The sequence below is a fragment of the Phoca vitulina genome, unplaced genomic scaffold, assembly GCF_004348235.1.
Source record: "Phoca vitulina isolate PV1807 unplaced genomic scaffold, GSC_HSeal_1.0 scaffold20, whole genome shotgun sequence".
In the NCBI taxonomy this organism is placed as follows: domain Eukaryota; kingdom Metazoa; phylum Chordata; class Mammalia; order Carnivora; family Phocidae; genus Phoca; species Phoca vitulina.
Window position 1 is genome coordinate 15,676,695 of NW_022589723.1, and position 22,615 is coordinate 15,699,309.

Below are 22,615 nucleotides of genomic sequence, written 5' to 3' on the forward strand. Positions count from 1 at the left end.
AGACCCTGTGTTCCATCCTGTGGACAGCTTAGTCATGTTTCTGGCTTCACTTCTGACTCTGGTGGCCTCAGCCTCTTGGCCTATCCTGGATTTTAGTAGTCTGAGACCCGAATGGGCAAGATTGCTTTCCCATCTTGCCCACATAATCAAGACACTCAATTATACAAACCTTGTACTCTCACAGCTCTACCCTTTGTGTTGTTTTAATCACCTTGATTCAGGATGTTTCTTTTAAAAAAAAAAAAAAATCCCATGAATTTGTTCTAACTAATTAACCTCTTTCCCATTCACTCCAGTGTTTGGGCTTAGGAGTAGTGACTTGAATGAGGTTGGTAGGTCACTATAGAGTTTTTATTTACTGGACTCCTCTAGGAAGTATTGAGCTATTTTAGACTCAGATTTATTTTCCTATTAGGTTGTGTGAAATTCTGACAACTGTAAAAATAATTATAAGGCTAAAATAGAACATAAATACATGTGTAGAGCAAAAACATTTTATCTTTCCTCAATTAAAAGAAATGATTTGCCCTTTCCTACTAGAGGCTATTAAAGACATATTTAACTCTCTGTGTTCTGTGGGGGACAATTTGATCAATGGAGATTTTGCTGGAAGCATGCACTCCCAAACTGGCTTTCCATCACTAGTCACTTATGTCCAAAGCTACCTCATTTAGATAACTGGTTTACAGTTGTTAATTTTTAATATTAGCCTAATCGAAATACATACTCCAAGTACTGTACTTACTTGCCTAATTCTATCATTCAACCCTTTTCCTCTGATATGTTTGCTCTAAAACAGAGGGAATTATGTAAACATGTGGCTACAAGCTGTGACAGTCATTAATCTTAATATGTTTGGCACCCCCATTCATTAAAGAATTGCAGTTGGCCCAAAGTTACCCAACAATCACTGACAAAGTTAATTGGAAGTTACATATTCCCACACCGTCCTTTCTCAGTCTCCAATGAGCGTGCTTACCAGCATCTACCTCCCAGGAGTGACACTGATTGTAGGTAGTACAAGCTACCACTGGTTCAGCTTGAGCCCTTTCTGCAGATCAAGATCTCTGTGATACCTTGTGTACATTTTCACTTAATTCCCTATACTCATAGGAGGTATGTATTATTGTCCCATTTTATAGGTAAGGAAACTAGAGCTTAGGGACAGTAAGTAATTTGCTGTCATACACTGAAAAATGACAGAGCTAGACAATTTTGTAGAGCTAAGTGATGGCAAAACCCAGATTCTTGACCTCTTATCTAACTCTTAGAGATATGTTTACTATTCTTTAATTAAAATAGGATGTGAATAAAGATTATAATGGGAATTATTTTTCATAACGGAATGGGAAAATATATTTGTGGAATAAAATTTTTAAACATTATTTAAAAATGTTCCTTAGATAATTACTTGCTTTGTAGTATTATCTATAGCCTTTTTGCTGTTAGAATGGCTAGTTAGAACATGCCCCATGTGATTTGCTTTCATCTTGGACTTTCCAACTCAATGCCCCCACTTCACAGTGTTGTTCTGTGCTGGTTAAACCTGTACTGCCATTATTGGGGAGTAGGGGCTCCCCTATACATTTTTTAGTGGTCCTCATCTATCAGTGATGACAGTTTTCAGTTCTGGCTCTCTGCTCTCTGGCCTGCTTGGGTATTCTTTCCTGGGTATTCCCTGGATATTCCCTGTTTCCTGGGTATTCCCTGCTTCTTGTGAATCCGAACCCCATCTCAGGCCCTTTGCCACTCCATTTTCTCCTACATTTTCTTTTCATTTGTTTACTTGCATCCCATCTTTCATGGTCAAGTACCCTCTGTTCTCTCTTGTCTTAATTCAGCAAGCATCTGTTAAGGGCCTATTGTATTTTCAACTTCATGTTCCATGTGCTGTGCTCCAATCTTTCTTCTTTTTTTTTTCTTCTCTTTTTCTCACTTTTCTGTGTTTGCACCATTCTTTCAATAAGTAGCAAGTAGGGGTGAGGAGCCAGCTTATGTATGTATATATATGCGGGGAGCAGGAATTGTGGTCCATGGAAGCTTAGACCTTCACGTGGCTTGTGGGTCACCCAACGGCCCTCTCCATCCCTCTGTTCCTCTTCCCTCAAGTCCATAGTATATTTTTCAGAATAGGGTCCAGGATTATTGCCAACAACACTCAGCTCAAGCCAGGAAACCAACCCACTGTAACATTCTCATAGACAACATCATCACTTAGAATCAAAGAAGTTAATATTGGCAGGAAATCTAATGTGGGGAGTAACTTTTCTCTCTCAAACAAGAAAATGCACACTATCTCATAAGGCAGAACAAATTTTATATAACTCTGTGCAGATCTTTCACAAACTTCAATAATACCTGCCCATACCTTGTTCCAGGATTCTGTTATTTCATAGAAGAATTGCATTTTTAAAAATTGCTCTTTTTAAAAATTTTTATTTATTTATTTTTAATTCCAGTATAATTAGCATTCACTGTTATATTAGTTTCAGGTGTACAGTATAATGATTCAACCGTTCTATACATTATGCACTGCTCATCGTGACAAGTGTACTCTTAATCCCTTTTATTTCACCCATCCTTCCCACCCATCTTTCCTCTAGCAGCCACCAAACTTTTATGGAGTTTGTTCTCCATAAAAAATACTGCTCTTTCATAAAAATATAATGGCTCTAAAATGAGATGCTCTATCTATTCATTCATTTATCCAACAGATATTTATTATGCCCCTTTTATGGACAAGACAAGGTGTTAAGCATTATTGATAATACAAAAAAATCTGCCACCTACTTCGCTATTTTTCTTAGAAACATCCCTGCTTATAAACCCACTGAGAGGTAGATTTAAGTGTTTGCCCAATATTACTGTAGATATTCCATTTGTTACCAGCTGGTCCTTTCTTCTTCACATTTACCCTTTGGTTTGGAATAATCTAAGTGGACAGCTATTACTTGAGAGTGATTCTACTCCTATAAAGTGACTTCTTCCCTAGAGCAAATTATGGTTTAGGAGAGAGAGGATAGTAATACCTGTTCCTTTTCTTAGGTCCCCAAATTATGGCTCTACTATTTCTTGTAGGAGTAGCAACTAATACAAAGCCTCCGTGGCACCTCACAAAGCTGGCCGATAAAAGAAATGAAAGATGGCTGAGACTTTGAGGGTATTCTCCAAGATAAGGGCAGGCATCATTTCAGAAAAGCCAAAAAGGTGCTAACAATGCAGGAAGTAGAGGCCTTTGTAAGACTGAATGAAGGTGGAATAGGATGGAAAAAGCTACTGCACAAATCATTTGAAAAGCCTTCCTTCTCTGGTGAGTGGCCCACTCAGAGAACACTTGAGCTTGTAACAAACCACAGGAAGGACCTACTGACCACAGGTCATAGGCCCAGCTCCTCTCTGCCCCATGGGCCAAGACTTCTGGGAAAAGAGAAGAAGTTCTTCTCAAATCTTCAGCTTCTTCCCTGGCAACTACCATTGCTCAGTAATTCTGAAAGCCAAAACAACCCCCCTTCATCCCCAGCTCAAGCACAGTTCCCGTCTGACCCCTCCATCTGCACTGATCTTTCTTTTTCCGGAACTGTTTCAGCTCTCATAGTTCACCACTCACTAATACACAATTAAAAATGGCCTTATTTGTCATCTCAAATCCTTTTTGGGAATAAGTCAAGGAATTATTTCATGTTGTCTGTTGTTTCATATGTACTAATCTTCTTTCTTCAGATTAGTAACTCTTTGAGGGCAGAACAAATACCTTACAAATCTCAAAAGTTGGTGTGGATATTATTTCCTAAATTAAAATTTAACTCATTATGGGTCTACAAGTAGCAGTTCATATATGAGAACAATAAGACACAATACTCTTTTTTTTTTTTCAGATAGAATATTCTAAATTTGAGATGTCTCTGAACATCCATGTGGCCACTATTGTCATGTTTCCTGGGGTCATATTCTCACACTGAAGCCAGCACATTGCTGGGGCCTGCAACGGTCTACTGGGGGACACAAACCATCTAAAAAATGTCTTTCAGGGAACTTCTAGCTTCAGTTCCACATGTAAGGAACTTAGCAGTCACCACTCCATCCTAACAACATATAACAACTTTTCTTAGATCTGTAAGAGAGAGGAGGACACAGGACAAAGCACTGTCCAAGACTGGAGAGACAGGTGAATACAGGAGACATAGCTTACCAAAACAGAGACTCAGGAGTGGAGACTGTTTGGGAAACCTGTACCAGGTTAGAAAAATCTGAAATGTAATTGATGAATTGCTGGAGATAGAGTGTAGACAAGCCTGAAAGTTAAACATTTTAAAGAGACCCAGTCTTCTGTGAGTTTTACCTCCAGAAACCTAATCAGGTTCTCACAGTAAATTACGAGAAAATTCCCCTCCTGCTTCTGGCAAGGCTAGGAGAAAAGGAACTGTTTTGAAATATGGCAGAGCACTCTGTTCTTCTTAACAAGTTCTGATCTCAGGAGAAACTAACTAGGAATCTAACCTGCTAGGATATTATCAGAGCTTAACTCTTCTGGGGGAAGGAAAATACCCAACTCTGTATCAATCTAGCCTTTCATGTGGAAGAAAGGAAACATTCAACTATGGTCTACCCTAGCCATCTTGTCCCACCTAAAGGGGGAGAAAAAAAAATCCCTGAGAAACAGTTGTGATAGTCACAGTCCAAGGGCTCATTAAAAAAATTACAACTAATCATAGGACTACAGACTCATTCCTCTCTCCCCACACCTGACAGCCACATTACTAAATGTCCTTTTACCTGGCACATCATGCCTGACTATCAAGACAAAATTACAAGGCAGGCTAAAAGGAAAAAAAAAAAACCCCACAATTTGAAGAGACAGAGCAAACACTGGAACCAGACATGGCAAGAAAGTTGGAATTATAAGACTGGAAATTTAAAACAACTATGATTAATATGTTAAGGGCTTTAATGGATAAAGTAGACAGTGTGCAAGAACAGGTAGGCAATGTAAGTAGAGAGATAAGAATTCTAGGAAAGAACCAAAAAGAAATGCTAAAGATCCAAAACACTGTAACAGAAATGAAGAATACCTTTGATGGGCTTATTAGTAAAATAGACATGGCTGAAGAAAGAATCTCTGAACTCAAGGATATATGATTAGAAACCTCCAAAACTGAAAAGCAAAGAGAACAAAGACTATAAAAACAGAACAGTTCTGGAAGCCAAGAAGTCCAAGATCAAGGCACCAGCATGGTCACCTTCTGATGAAAATGGTCTTCCTATTTCATAGCTAATGCCTTCTCTTTGTGTCCACACGTGGTGGAAAGGGCAAGGTATCTCTGTGGGTTTCACTTACAAAAATACTAATCCTCTTCATGAAGATTCCACCCTCATGACCTAAGCACTGTCCAAAGGTCCCACCTCCAATGCTGTCATCTTTGGGGGTTATGATTTCAACATATGAATTTGGAAGGGACACAAACATTCAGATCATAGAAGAGATTAAGTAGGAAAGAAAGAGAAAGGGCATAATGACTAATAACAGAAGTGAAAAAGACATCACTACAGATTTTGTGGACATTAAAGGGATAATAAAGGAATACTATGAACAACTCTATGCCCACAAAATTTAATAACAAATTTGACAACCTAGATGAAATATACCAATTCTTTGAAAGATAATCTGCCAAAATTCACACAAGAAGAAAAAGACCATTTGAGTAGTTCCTATATTGATTAAGGAACTAAATAAATAATGAATAACCTTCCAAAATAAAAAGCACCAGGCCAAATGGGTTCACAGGTAAACTTAACCAAACATTTAAGAAATAAATTATACTAATTTTCTGCAATCTCTTTCAGAAGCTAAAAGCAGAGGGAATACTTCCTAACTCATTCTATGAGGCCAGCCAAAACAGACAAAGACATTACATAAAAAAAACTGCGGACCAATAACTCTCATGAACATAGATGAAAAATCCTCAACAAAATATTAGCAAATTGAATCCACAGTGTATAAAAAGAATTATAGTGCACAACTAAGTGGAATTTATCCCAGATATGCAAGACTGATTCAATGTTCAAAAATCAATTAATGTAATTCATCATATCAACAAGCTCTAAAAGAAAAATCACATGATCATATCAATTGATGCAAAGAAAAAGCATTTGACAAAATCCAACACCAATTCACGATAAAAACTCTCAGTAAACTGGGAATAGTTTATTTCTACAACATGACAAAGATTATCTATAAAAAACCACAGCCCACAACATATTTAATAGTAAGAAAGTGAATGCTTTCCTGCTAAGATCAGGAACAAGGCCAGGAGGTCTTCTCTCACCACTCCTTTTCAACATCATACTGAAAATTCTTGCTAATACAATAAGACAACAAGAGGAAATAAAATTATACAGATTGCAAAAGAAAGAAATAAAACTGTCTTTGTTCACAGGTGACATGATTGTCTATGCAGAAAATTCAAATATTTGACAAAAATCTCCTGAAGCTAAAAAGCAATTATGGCAAGCATACAGGGTTAATATGTAAAAGTCATTTATTTCCCTACATATCAGCAATGAACAACTAAAATTTGAAATTCAAAACACAATGCCATTTATATTAGCACCTCAAAAGTTAAGCACTACATCAAAAACTAATGATGTAATGTATGGTGATTAACATAACATAATAAAATTTTTAAAAAAATTAAGCACTTAGGTGTAAATCTAACAAAGTATGTACAAGATCTATATGAGGGAAGCTATAAAACTCTGATGAGCAAAATTAAAGAAGAACTAAGTATGGAGAGATATTTCATGTTCATTATTAGGAAGACTCAATATTGTCAAGTTGTCAGTTCTTCTCAACCTGATCTACAGATTCAGTGAAATCCCAATTAAAATCTTAGCGAGTTATTCTGTGGATATTGACAAACTGATGCTAAAGTTTATGTGAAGAAGCAAAGACCCAGAATAGCCAACACAATGTTGAAGAACAAAGTTGGAGGACCGACACTACTCAACTTTAAGTCTTACTATAGAACAACAGACCCAAGACACTGCAGTATTGGTAAAGGAATAGACAAACAGATCAACAGAGCAATAGAAACTTCAGAAATAGACCTACAGAAATACAGTCAATTGATCTTTGACAAAACAACAAAGGTAACACAAAGGAGACAAGACAGTCTTTTCAACAAATGGTAGAGGAGCAACTATTCATCCACATGCCAAAAAAAAAATTAATCTAGACACAGACAGAATTAACTCTTCACAAAAATTAACACAAATGATCATAGACCTAAGTGTAAAATGCAAAACTACAAAACTCCTAGAAGATAATAACATAGGAAAAAAACCTAAATGACCTTGGGTATGGCAATGACTTTTTAGATATAACACCAACAGCACTATCCATCAGGAAAAAATGCTAAGTTGGACTTCATTAAAATTAAAAACTTCTGCTCTGCAAAAGACACTGCCAAGAAAGTGAAGAAATAAACACAGAGTATGAGAAAATGTTTGCAAAAGACATATCTGATAAAGGACGGTTGTCCAAAATCTACAAAGAACTTTTTAAAATTCAACAATAAGAAAACAAACAACCCAATTTAAAAATGGGCCAAAACTTTAATAGATACTTCATCAAAGAAGAGATACACATAATGTTCCACATCATATGCTTTCAGGAAAATGCAAATTAAAACAACAATGAGATATCACTACACACCTATTAGGATGGCCAAATGCTAGTGAAGATGTGGAGCAACAGGAACTCTCATTCATTGCTGGTGAGAATGTAAAATGGTACAGCTACTTTGGAAGACAGTTTGGTGGTTTCTTATGAAACTGCATATACTTTTATTATACCATCTTGGTATTTACCTAAAGGAGTTGAAAATTTATGTCCACACAAAAAACGACAAATATTTATAAGCAATTTTATTTATAATTGCCAAACTTGGAAATAACCAAGATATCCTTTGGCAGGTGAATGGGTAAACTGGTACATCCAAACAATGGAATATCATTCAACACTAGAAAGAAATGAGCTATCAAGCCATGAAAACACATGGAGCAAATTTAAATGCATATTACTAAGTGAAAGAAGCCAATCTGAAAATTTACACCACACTCTGAAAAAAGCAAAACTATGGAGATGGTTAAAAGATCAGTGGTTGGTGGGGAGGAGGAGGGATGAATAGGCAGAACACAAACGATACTTAGGGCAGTGAAACTACTCTATATGATACCATAATGATAAATACATGTCATATACATTTGTCCAAACTCATAGAATCTACAACACCAAGAGTGAACCCAAAGGTAAACTATGGACTTTGGGTGTTAATGATGTGTCCATGTAGATTCGTCACTTGTAACAATTGTACGTACACACCTTGGTGGGGGATGTTAATAACAGGGGAGGCGATGCATGTGTAGGAGCAGGGGTATATGGGAAATGTCCTTACCTTCCTCTTAATTTTGCTGTGAATCTGGAGCTGCTTTAAAAAAAAAAAAGGAAGACTTTTAAATAAGTAAACATAAAAAAAAAAAAACACTTTCCAGGAGCATTGGTTTTATTCCATGGTAAATAATCAAAACATTGATGCATGAATACAAACAGATATTTTAAAAAGTAGAATAGTCACACTATTTCCTGAGATAAAACTGGATTTGGCTGAAATTTGATATTTGCCGAAGGCCTCTCAGGCTCCACAAACACCCTCCCCAACGCCCGCACCAAGCTTTTCCTGGAGTCCACACTCCTCTACTTGGTTACTTCTTATGTTCGTGTTGGAGAAGCTCTGCTCTTCCATTCCTCTGACAGGAGGGTAGAGAGTAAAGGCTTGAGAAGTATTTATTGACAAATTGACTCATTGTTTTTCAAATTTCAGAGCAGCTACAAGAAGTTGAAGTCAAATCTTTCAGGTGGAGCAATAATGGCTTTTCTGGCATTGGAGAAGTCCTACTAGAGAAATATTCTACTTGGCTAACTTATGATGCTTCCCTCGTCAGTGAGATGGTTTTAAGAATGAGGACATGATTCAAGGGAGGAAGGAATCTTGGAGGGTTGGGACAGGAGGAAAGACGAGGCACGTTACAATAAAAAAGCCAGGGCAGAGCATAGCTCAGAGAGACTAGCCTCCGAAGAAGCAAACACACTCAAGCAAAGCAACAAGCACATCTTGTTTTCCCTCCAAACACAAATCTTCAAGAAACAAACAGTTGGTTTTTGTTTTCTTTGGGCTTTGTTTTTGCTTTTGCTTTTGTGCCTCAGAAAGGACCAGAAAAATACAGTGGCTCAGGTGAAACCTTTATGTCAGCGGGAAAGACAAAACCCAAATTAACCACCTTGGCTGTGTTCCCCTCAGCAACTCCCAACCACAGAGCAGGCACACTCTCTTGTTTCAAGAAATCCCAGCCAAACACAAAATCACTTAGCCAAATTTTCCAAGTGGAACTTGAGTTAACACAATCTTTTTTTAAACCCTATAATTCAAAAATTTGCAAGTTACCACAACTTCCCCCATAAAATTAGGTCCCGTGACTTGCAATAATAGGTGCTTTGCTTCGGTTGTGGTATGAAGAGACTTGTTGGTGGCACGTATTTGTGCAACATAGTCCTGAGCTCCCTACATTGTCTCTAAGTAGGATTACAATGTCTCAGGAAAGGGGTGTAGCCCATCCAGGTTCTTCATGTTAGCAGCGAAGGATGCCCAGCGGACCTGGGTTCTCAGAGCTGGCATCCTGGGTGTGTTAGTCTTCCTGACTGCTACGGAATTCAACCAAGTTGTCAACTTGCCTGGCAGAAACTGGTCCTTTAAAAGAATAGTACTGCCCAGCCTTGATCTCAGAGACAGGTGGCAGAGGGCTGTGAAGAGGGAGTACAGTAGCCAGAGAAGCACAGGGTGGGATGGGTGTGGGAGATGGGAGAGAATAGCCATCCCATTCTGTGCTCTGCTTGCACCCTGGGGCACTGAACAGTTATGCCCTGGGAAGATCTTAGGTATCATCTAGTCCTTGACTCTCATTATACAGAAGTAAAAGCTGAATCCCAAAGAGGTTGAATGACATAATAAGGTTGGACAACAAGGTACTTGTGGGGAGTAGGGGTAGAATTAACTTTGCTTTTGCTTTTGGAGGGAAATGCTCTCAATATGCCAGACACTTTTCTAGATGCTTTGCATTATTTATCTTTTTGAACTTCACAAAACTGTATGGTAGGGAATCTCATCATTTGTACGACCCCCTTTTATAAAGAAGGATACAGGTGCTAAGAGATAAGTTAAATCTGAATCCAAACCTGTCTACAAAGCCCCTGTTTTTCCCCTATGCAGCAGATGCCCATCCCCAACTCATCAGCCTCTATGACATCTTCCCCAGAAAGGAACACAAGGGCAGAGAACTGGGATCCTGCTGCCATGTGGTCAGCGGTGAAGGGGCAGGATGCTATCCCTAGGGTTGCACGTTGCACCTAAGAATATGTTAATGGGTAGAAATAATATAAATTGATGTTTAAGTTTCCACCATTGTGACCAGAACCATCATGTGTTAAATAAATAACCTGTTCAACCTTGTTGGAATGTAAAGACATACTCTGAGCTCCTGATAACTGAATACCTTTTATGTGCCTACTGGAGATGTTATAAAAAGGCAGATACAGATTCAGTAGACCTGCAGGGAGTTCAGAGATTATGCGTTTCTGCAAGCTCCCAGGTATTGCTAATGCTGCCAGTCCACGGACAACCCTTGCAGTAGCAAGACTTTGGACCAAATCCAATTCATGACTAGGGGACTCACTTGAAATTGAAAGTGCTAATTAAGCTGGAGCACTTTTTTTGTTTTGTTTAATGGGGCTGACCCCTAAACAGGTTCTAGTCTTCTGTTTGGAAATTTCTCCAGCTTCCAATGCAATAAGCCACTGCCCACACCTGATATTCCATCTTCTTAGTTAAACTTCTTCATGTAAACTCTGCAAAAACATTAACTTCCAAAGCTCAACAAACAAATTCCATTCCTGTGCTTTCAAGTATAAGTGTGCCAGCTGGTAGCAGTCCTTCTTCTCTTTCCAGCAAGCAAATCAAAGTTTAACACGTTCCATGATTAAAGTTTCTGGAGGAGCAGTGCATCCCCTTCTAGGAGCTTCCCCCTTCTTCTCCTACAGGATGAGGACTTTTCAACCCCATCTTCTCAATGAACCCTTCAGTTGAAATGCCACAGCAACCACCCGTTCTCCTTTTAACTTGTGTCTTCTTTATGCATTTGACCTGTAATGGTCATTTCACTGAGTCATCTTTTCTTGTTGTTCATCTTGTCTTCCCAGCCAAATCCCAAGCTCCTTGAGGGCAGAGGCTCTAATGTTGCTTTGCATCTTCCCTCAATGCCTAGCCCAGGGTTTTACTTAAATGATGGGTTAAATAATTATCTCTTAATTCCCTGAAAGTTTTTATTTTTCCTATTGTGTGAGAGTATAATTTCCCACTGGGCCTGCAAAGAGTGTCTATGAGGATCAGAGGATGGAATCTTCAATTATCACTGGATCGATAAATTAACATATTACCTATGATAGTGATGGGATTGTAAAAACTCACACCAGAATTCCTATCAATAGTATGCAAGGACCATGTGAGATGATATGTGTGAAAGCATTTGATAAAGTATAAAGCCCTCTGCAAAGGCAAGGTATTAACCTGTTGTTATTATTTAGGGCCATATGTTTCTACCAGAAATGAACAAGCACAAGATTACCAAGAAATGATAGACAGGCTTTAACTATACCTCAAACCCACTCTATCTGAAAAGGGCTTTTTTTTTTCTCATTCATTCATCCCGAATTATAAGTCAGTAAACTAAGACTCTCTCCTGGGCCAGGAAATGGAGGAAAGAGGAAAAATGTGGGGATGGATGTGCAAACCGAATACTCATATCACATGGCAACTCCCATTTCCTGAAGTGCAGGGGTCGTCAGGTATAATTTAGTATGGTCTGATATGGAGCTATTTCATGGACTGAAAGAGGCAGTGAGAATGGATGTCTTCACAGCAGGATGGCATAACAGCATCCATGTGTTCGTCTGAATGTACACAGACATTCCATATGCCCAACTCTTTTACCTTATTGAATAAGTCAGGTTATCTCTCTCTCTGCCTGCTTGACATTCTTCCCCTGCTCCTACTTCGCTTCTCACTACAGTTTCCTCATTATCAATGACTTGGAGTGATCCAGGGCCCTGTATCCTATGCATCCTTCTTCTGGAATATCAGCTGCTTCTTCTAGCTTTCCTCCCTTTGAAGATCCATATCCCAGATATACTTCCTGTTTGGTTCCATCCGGCTGTTACGACCAATACTCCCCCTCAGATTTATCACTGTTACCTTAACCTTGGCGTGCCTTAGACAGACACCATGTGTCCTGCCAGGCCTTCTCCACTCCTAGTATTCCCTTGCTCAGAGAATGGCACCACCAGCCACTCAGAAGACTGAGAGTGACTAAGACAGGCCAACGTTGACAGCCCTTCAAAGTAGCATTTGTTAAATGATAATCAGACATTTTGGAGGAGTCCTTCAAAGCCACCTGTGGGAAGAGCGCAGGAAGACCCCACTCCCTACTGTCCTGAGCACTTCAGCTCTGGCCTCACACCTGCAAGCCGCAGTTAAGCAGACCCACTCTCTTAGGGTGACCAACTCAATCCCAGTTTACTCAGGACTTCCTTGATTTTTATCATTGAAAATTTGGTGTCCTGAGAAACCCCGCAGTTCCAGGCAAATCTGAATGGTTGGTCACTCTGAGTCTCCTTGGAGGGCAGTTTGGAGCGCATCTGTGCTTACATGCGGTGTTAGCTTCCTAGGGCTCCTAGAACAAATACCACCAAGTGAGTGACTGAAAACAACACAAAATTATTCCCACGGTTCTGGAGGCTGTACGTCCAAAATCTAGATGTCGCCGGCAGGGCTAATTCCTTCCGGGGGCAGTGAGGAGGACTGTGCCAGGCCTCTGTCCTAGCTTCTCTGGTTCATAGAGACATCACTCTGATCTCTTCCTTCATTCTCATGTGACATTGTCCCTGTGCATGTGTCTGTGTCCAAATTTCCCCTTTGTGAAAGGACACCAGGTATATTGGATTAGGGGCCCACCGCACTCCAGTATGACCTCATCTTACCTTAACTAATTTCATCTGCAATGATCCTATTTCCAAGTAAGTTCACATTCCAAGTGAGGCACTGGGGATTAGGACTTTTATATACGAATGGGGGGCAGTGCATAATTCAATCCATAACACTTGATATTGGTTACTGGGCACCTCAGCCTCCCAACCCCACTTCATCCATGTCATATAGGACATGGAGGTTAGGTACCATCAAATCTAGTCAGGAATATCCCTCAATGAAACTGGTCAATATGATTTTCACCATCTCATTTCATTTCCTGTGTTGTTTTACCAATCTTTCTAGATTGGCTTCCAGGCAGCTGACAAATCGGGCCCCAGGCTTTGCCTGGGAGTCTTCTAGACTTTCCCACTCACTCTTACCATTCTTTGATTTTATCCCTTAAATATCTCTCAAGTTAGTTTCTACTATCAGTATCTTAACTTCAACTCTCATCACATCTAGCATTGATCATAATAGTCTAATTTATTTTCTCTCTTTCTGGTCCAGTGGTCTAGCTTCCCTGCTAGCTTCCCTGCACCCTGCTGCTAGAAGCATCCTTCTACGATGCACAAACAAGGCAGTCCCACACATAAAACCTGCACTGGCTCCCCAGAGTTCAAATGCCATCTGGGCTCTGTGTGCCCTGACTCCTGCCTGCCTTCTCAGACTTACTCACCCCTACCCTGCCTGCAAACACAATCATTCATCCCTACCCTGCCCAGCAACACTCAAGTCTGCGGTTTGCCGGAGTCATATTATTGTCTGCCGCTTCTCCCTTTTGTATGCATTCTTTCCTCTGCCCTCAATGCCCTTCTCCCCATGGGTCTGATGTATGTTCCCACTTATCCTTTAAACTCAGCTCAGGTATGCCTTCTTCTGGGAAATTTTCCCTGATCCTGCAGAATGATTTATGCTGTTCCCATAGAACTTCCCTCTGCACGACCACAAATCAATATATTTCTCATCTATCTCTTCCTCTTGGCCAGAAGACAGGAAGTTCATGAACCATCAAAATGCATACCAAAATTGCACTTTGTACCCCCTCTCCCCTCATTATTAGATGTGTATCTCAAAACAAGTTATTTAACCTTTTTAAGCCAAGGGGATTTCTACTGAAATGTGTAGATAATGAAAGTACCCACTCATGATGTTATTAGTATGAAATGAGGTAACCAATGTAGAGAGCTTAGCACAATGCCTGGCACATGACATCGATTCTCAGAAACCATTGTTGTTGTTACCATGTTATTTTTGTTATTGATTTCAGAAACACCATTATCCCAGATGAAAAATGTGCACTTCAGTTTTGGACTGCCTGGACTGTGGGTCCTATCACTTATTAGCCATGTGTCCTCACGAATGGGTCTCTATTTCTTCATCTGTAGATGCAGATAATAGCAATTACTTCATAGATACTTGAGGACAGAATGTGCTACTTTTGAAGCATTTGGAACAGAACCTACCACATATTAAGTGCTCAAAAAATACTGGTCTATCTGATTCCCAAAGGGTTCCATGACTGCAGAAAAGATTAGGAATCCACGCTCTAGCCTGTGAACTCCTTGAGGGAGGGATCTTATAGTAATCTCTGTATTCTAATTATACAGTACAGCACTGAGCATGCTGTAGATGCTCAATAATATTTTTAATGAATGGATGAATTGTGAATTGAGCAAAAAACACCAAGTTAAATAATGTTACTTTTCAAGAGGTCACAACTGAGCAACTTCATCCCTTGAGAACATTGCTGGGAATCAGGAAATGGGGAAAGTAGATGCTCCAAGACGGCACATAAAAGCTCACACACTCTATTCAGAGCAATCATAACATATTAGAACTGGACCGGACCTTAGCAATGATCTATTACAGCTCCCTTACTCTGTAGGTGAGGAAAGTGAGCTGACTCTCAGAACTGATTTCCTCTCCCTTTATATATAATTCCAAGAAGCTTCATTTCCTGGCTTCCTGGACAAGGCACATAAAGGAGAGCAAATTTGGAGAGGGAAAGAGAGAGCTAGAACTATGTATGCCCATGATAAGTACTGGGAAGTGAGAGCTTCGCTGAAGACAGGAAAACTATATAAAAAGCAGACACAAAAACTGAAAAATCTCCAGAGCCTGAAATACTGGTGGGAGGGGGTGGGGGTGAAGCTGCTTCCTCCTCAGCAGACCCTCTGGACCTGACCCTGACCCAGTTCCAACCGTGGAACAGAGTGCATGATGCTTCACAAAAGCAAGGTTTGCAAGAAATTGAACTTCTTTAGTTCACAATCATTTCTATTGAGGGCCCTCATAAGCAGATTAGGAATTCAAACTTCAAGCTTTCATAGCTGCCCTCCACCCCATTCTGAGGTTATGTCAAATGCCCCAACAGATGTCAATAATGTCAAAACATTGGTGAAGGGGCCCCTGCGTCACCTGTACACACAGGTGAGATCTCTGTTGCTGTCAGCACACCTGTTCCCACCCTAGCCTCGGTTCACTGCTTCTTTTGATCCAGTCTTGGAGAACAAAGATCTTCCCACAAAGCTGTGCCTGGCCCTTCTCCCTGGAGGCACCACTCAGACATTCCTTCCTAGGCCCAGATGTCTGTGCTCTGTCTCCACCCATTCCCTTTCTTCTCCTCCCTTCCCACCTCCTTCTCTCCTTCCCTCTGCCACTTCTCTGCTCTTCCCCCTTCTATTCCCTCTGCTCAGGGGTTCATTTATTCTTAGTCTGGGGGATTATCCTTCTCCTCTCATGTTTCCATGCCCCAAAGCCTCTTTTTCTCATCCCTTCTGCAAATGCTCTAGGTTGTTCTAAGAGCCTGGGCCTTCAGAACACAAAGGTAAAATGGATGTAGAGGCTACTTCTGCCTTCCACCCTGTTATATTCCTTCTCTGAGACAGTGAACCAAAGAAGGCTGACCCTGCTTGGATGGAGGAAAGGAAAAAAGATAAATGCAGAGAAGAACAAACATAGTGAATATCTCAAAATGGTACCCCACCTTATATGTAATATATTCCGGAAACATTGTTGGCCAAATGGGATTCAAAAGAGAGTTAATTTTTAGTCATCCAGAAAATTCATAGCTGCATAATAGCTCATTATCTGACATGCTAAGTAAATAAATACCATGTTACTGTATGTTTATACTAGCATTAAGCAACATTTCCCAAAACTTTTTGCACGGAATGCTTAATGCTCTAATTTTTGGCCACGTAGAAAAGTCCTCTATAGTTATAAGAATTTTTAAAATACCACCCTTCTTGGAGATTTAGGAACCATCTTTGCATGTTAAAGACTGAGAAACTAAACTTGATCCTGCATTATCTGACTGTGGAAACCTGATTTAATTGATCTCCTGTGGAACAAGTATGATGTGGAACACACTGGGGAAAGATCTGGCTATATTTGTGCTGATGACCAATTCAAGATGAAGAAAGGCAGAAGTTTTCCATGGTTCATGTGCTGAGGACAAAAATGGGATTGGATAAGCCACCACTTCCAAGGAGGGGACAGATGAGCAATAACCCCTGGAGCAGGATCCCTAATTTTCACCCTCGGTCTGAAGGGTTCCATAGCCCAAGGCTGTGCCTGCCAAAGCTGCCTGGCCCACTGTTCATTGGGTGACATGGGGGCTACTGAGGAGAGAGAATGGGCCTTGGCTCCATGCCGCCCTTTCTCCACACAGGATGATAGCTATTTGGGTCTTCAAAGCCATTACAGCACATACACTTTTGGATGCTCAAGAAATCAAAAAAGAAAATTATTTCAGATGTTGGTGTCTCTGGCCCTCTTTCCAAACAGAACAAGCAGTTATTTGGATTACCTCATCTTTCCTTTGTGCAGGGAGGACAGAACTCAAACTAGACAAGAAATGATAGAATTGTTCTCTGAAAAGATGAAACTATGTAATAAGGGGTCAAAAAAAGTGCTAAAATACTCTGGCTGCTAAAACAGTGAGCTCATCAGAAAGCCATAGACACAGGTTCTGGAACTTGTGACTCACATTCCATATATTGTAAAGTAGTTTCAGTTTGAGAAAGATTATTTGGACAACTTGTAATTGTTATCACTTTGCTAGGCACGAAGGGAATCATAAAATGTAAAATTCAATTTATTGTTGTTGTTATTACTATTACTATTATTAAAGGAGCCTTGTGGATATTAGAACATGTTTAGACTAGCCATTATGGGAAGTGCCCAGGAAAATCAAGAGGAGATTGACATTGCACAGCACATGAACTGTAGTGGGCATAGCCAGGGTGGTCCCATGTCTTTTTCCAGCAAGCAGAGAATAGATACAGAGAGCAGAGAAAGTGGGACTTCACCCTGGGGGTGGGGGGCAAAGTCATGTGACAGAACACAGAATTAAGATGACAAAACTCTAGAAAAGTGAAGAAAACAGCACTAAGGTTGCCAAATACAGAGTCCTAGCCAGGCAAGGAGTCAAGAGAAGCTAGGCAGGAGCTAATGGAGCCAATTAGGGGCCCAGAGAGTAGCCCTTATCAATTTATTAAGGCTAGAGTTAATGGCTTCCAAGGGGTAGTATAGTCATTCTCTACTGGAAGTGTCTATTAGATTTGGCAGTGAGAACCAGGGGCTATTTGGCCTAGAGTAAGTGTAAGATATTCTTCTAAGTAAAGGAATGGATCTAGAAATATGACATAATTATTCCAGACTTCCTTCCCTCCTTCTCAACACCACCCCAGATACCCAGACAAACACCCACAGCAAGCAAAGACCATTCAGGGGAGTGGAAGACACGGAAATACTGGAGGACAAGTTCAGTGCCTGAAGGAGTGGAAAGAGAGCCAGTGAAGAAGGCTCTGTTGGGAAGGAGGGGACACCAAGTTGGAGATCTCACTGTCATCTGAATTCCGTTTGCCTGTCTTTTTAATGTCAATTTCTTACAAAAAAATAGTATTTCTTTATCATTTTATTTTGCATTTCTTTGATTGTTAGTAAAATTGAATGTTTATTAAAGAGTACACTTGTGATGAGCACAGGGTGATGTATGCAATTGTTGAATCACTATATTGTACACCTGAAACTAATGTAACACTATATGTTAACTAACTGGCATTGAAGTAAATACTTTAAAAAAGTATTTAGAAAAAAAGATTGAATGTTTAATTCATATGTCAATTGTCTTCATATTTTTTTTTTACCAATTTTCCAATGGAGATCTTACAGTTTTTTATACTGATTTGGAAAGGCTCTTTATACATTTATGATATCGGTCCCCTGCCACATTTATTGCAAATTCCCCCAATTTGACAGTTATTATTTAATAGTGTTTATAGTCTATTCCAACAAACAGTCAAACCTACTTTTTTCTTTCATATTTTTTCCCATTGCTTTAGAGAGGCTTTTCTGGCATGGAATAAGTAAACATTTATCTATATTCTTGTATTTTGAGGATTTGGGGTTTTTTGTTTTTACATTTAAGTATTACATTAGACTAGAAATTATTTTGGTTTATGGAGTTACTGAGAGATAATTTCATTATTTTCCAAATATTCAAATAATTCTGAATAATCGTTTTTGTTTTCTTTCATCTTGTCTATAAGACACTGTTTTTTAACTAAAGACTTTCGGAGTTAAGATATCTTAATACTCAAAAAATCCTAACGTGCAATTTCAGGTTCTGTGATTAGTGATGAGTTAGATTTCATTTTTTTGAAGGGGATAGGAGGAGAGAAGTAGGGAAGATTTCTCAGCATCTCTCAGATCATCCCAAGCAAGCTCTAAATAGGCTTCCTTAGGTTTAACACTCATTCTATCATTATTCTTGCATTTAAGATCAAACATCATAAATATTTTTACCCTCCAGCTCCTCTTACATGGTCCCCTACCCCTCACCAAACCTGCGCTCTTGACCCATTAAGGGTTCAAGGAACTGGTGACCAAACCTGGATGCTATTCTTACGCCCCAGACTCACCTTGCCTCAATCCTTTACACTTTCTTTGTTCTCTTGATTCCAGTCCCTGGCACCCTGCCTTCACCCAGAAGGAGGAGGTTCATTCGTTAGTATTTGTCTTTCTAGGAATAGTCCCTGAGGCTCAGATGAGGGAGTGGGCAGAGGAAAGAACGGCTGAGCCCATGGTTCAAGTAGCCAGGGTGTGGCTGCAAGATGACCTCATCAGGGCAAGATGGCCACCGCGGTCTTGTGGCTGCCAGCAGAGAACAAAGCAGAGGAGAAAGCTGACTTCTCCCCATTTTCCTGGTGGCAGCTATGATTTCTCAGAGTTGAACACATGTCAGACATCAATGATCCGAAGTAACTATTGAAAGCCTTGCCTTTATTAGTGACATAACTTGGTGATATAGAAAGGTTGGGTGTTGGAGGGAAGGGAGAAAGAATGGTCTGAAGCCAGTGCTGGACCCCTGAAGCTAAGATCATTACTTGGTGCCTAGAAGGGAGCCCGTGTGTATAGGGACTCAGCTGCCTCTCTGAGCCGGGAGCCTACCCTGCCCTACCTCTCCCACATAGATAGGGAACAGAGAACCCCACCTGATTGACTAGAGTTGCCTTCCAGCCAAGACTCCTGGATCCCCAAAGAAGATGAAAGAGAGAGCCAGACCACAGGCTAGAGGGTTCTGAGGATGGAGGCAAGGTGTGTGTGATGAAAGCATCACAGACATTGACTCCCTACAGGGGAGCACCTCTTCCAGCACCCACGCAGGTGTTTGCCTGTGCCCTCAGCTACACTTCGTTTTCCAACTTCATTGTGTACGCCTTCTTGGAGAGATGCCACATTCCTACCTGGGAGGGGAATAGGAGTGGAATGAGGACGAGTAGACCTAAGTAATACTCTTCCTTCCATCTTTTCTTATGTGACAGCTTGGAAGCTGGACCACAGCTGAGGACATGTTTCCAGGGCAACAGGGCCAGCACAACAGGATGGGCAGGCTCCAGGGAGGGGTCAGCTTTGGAGGATGTTTGGGAGGGAATCAGAATAACTTCCACTGCTCCTATCCAGGTTTCTAAAGTTAAGCCGGTGGACGCCGCAGTTAACATTTTCACTGAATGGCTTTCTATATTCACCAAGATTATCCTGAAAACCTGTAGAATTGGCTCATCAAGTCAAAGCAACTTTTTATATTTACTTTTGTGAGACTCTGTACAATATGCAAAAACATATAAGATCCAAACTTTAACTTCAAGAAGAAGCAAGATATCAAGTCTTAAAGAGCTGAATGTAAGTGCTAAAAGACAATGGGAGGCAGCAATTGGAAGGCAGTAACACAGCAGCAAATGATTAATTGTCAATGGAGAGTAGAAACAACAACTTACTGAGGGATTCATGTTGGGGGAGTATAAATCTTGGAAGGCTGTACAAAGTAGGCAGGATTTGAGGTGGGCTCAGGTTGGGTAGGACCTGCTAGAAAGAATGGAAGACAAAGGTCAGTCTAGAAGAAAGCTAAAGCATAGAGCAGAAAGCAGAACGGCTGTTAGTTAATCTCTCTGGCTGAAGTCAGGGGTTCAGGTGGGGCCTATGTGAGTTTGTTGCAATAGTTCCAGTCTCAGGGGATAGACAGAAGATCACACAGATTTGATAGCAAGGGGTGTAAGCATGGGAATTAGAGTGGGGATCAGGACCATCAGGGAGAAGCAGGCACTGGGTCCTCAAGGGTTAGGACACCAACGCAACTGAGTCAGTGAGCCTAGAGGACAAATTTACCCAGTTTTGTAGCTATGCTGCAGACCACCCCTGGGGATGAGAACAGCAACACATTCATTCCAGAGCAAGCTGATTGGCATGCAGGAAAGAATTGCTTCTGACTATCCAGGGAGCTTAATAGATGCTTAGTGAAGCCTAAATACTGCCTTTAATAATATTGCAAACACAAAGCATGTGACTTGTCTATAGAGAAACACAAAAAATATCCTGATTGATAATAAGATCATATGTGCACATAAGAATTACATGTATGCCTAAGCTCTCCTAACTTCCATATGTATGTTTATATATAATATTGAGCTCCAACAGCAACTTAACCCCACTGTTTCTTGTCTAAGTATCCTCATAACCTTTTGTCAGAAGCCATTTCAAGCATCTTTAAATGCATGAATCCACAAAGTCAAAAAAAGAGATGAACCATTTTCATCATTCCTGTTAAGACTGTGGTATGCCTGCTTTGTCTCCTTACCAAAGGTGGAAGGAATCTCAAGTTGAATCCTATCCCATCTTCCCTGCTCTGGCCCACAGTGATCTATTTGGATACTCAAGAATATGGAGTTCTTCCTGATCTCTCCCTCTGATGTGTATGATTTATACTGTAGGGATCTTGCCATCTGAAATATCAGCGTCTCTTAGAGGTTGTTAGAAATGCAGAACCTCAGGCTCCACCCCAGACTAACTGAATCAGAATCTACCACTTGAAAAGACTCTGGAAGATTTGTGCGCATGTTAATATTTGAGAAGCATTTTCTCTGGGAGACAGGAACTTTATTTTGTATTTCACTTATATTTGCATTTATTTGTCATTACATGGAACCATGGTAGCCATGAAGTAGATTGAACATATTCTTACTGAATTTAGTTGATGTGGTCCTCAATGGCCAACTGCTCTTACAAAGGAGAAGATATCCTAACCATTTTATATGATTCAAACAACCACCCAGGGAGACACACAAAACTTTTTCTTTCTCATTTTACAAATAAGGAAATGGAAACCCAGAAGGGTTTAGTAGTTTCGTAAGTTCAAACAAATGAAATTTAGAAAATACTTAGAAAAAAATTTTTTTTTAATTTAGAAAAAGGAATTGCAAAGGAAATCGAGTTAAGTTATAATTAAAGACAGATGGTGACTAGGAAAAAAAAGAAGAAAGGAAAATTTGGAAATGAATAGAAAACATATTAACATTTAAGAAAAATCTTACTCTGGTTTATCTTTTAATCTTAATTTCAAACTTTTGATCTCCTTTGCATGCTGCTCACACTCAAAAGAATGCTGAAGAGATAGTGCAGAATTTCCAAATAGTATCTTTGAGTAAATATTCTCCTGGGTCTTGGACTACACATGCAGACATTGATTGAACCCATGGCAGTACTAAATTATCTTTGGTCAAGTATCGACTAGAAAGATTTATAATGTGTGTTGGTGTTTCTAACTGCCTCATCCCAAAATAACCTTACCTAAAAAGTGAAGCATTTTTTACTCAAGGTATCTTTGAGGAAGGAAAAGGAGGACCTAAAATTTTTCTTATTTTGGTTTTCTCCAGGATGAATGCAGACTATTTTCAAACCAAGAATATCTACTTGGGTTTTTTAAACCACTTTTTAAAAACATAGCACTGGAAATGCTGGTGGTATTTATTGGATAAAAATACAGTAAATTTCCCTGGAAGTTTGATAATAACTTTTTAGAAAAAAAAAAACAAATATAATACTCAATTGCATTCTTTTTGACCCATGACAAATAGCTAGAGACACAATAAAAAAGATTCTATTACAATTGAAACCATTAAACACATATTTATTTAATTCAA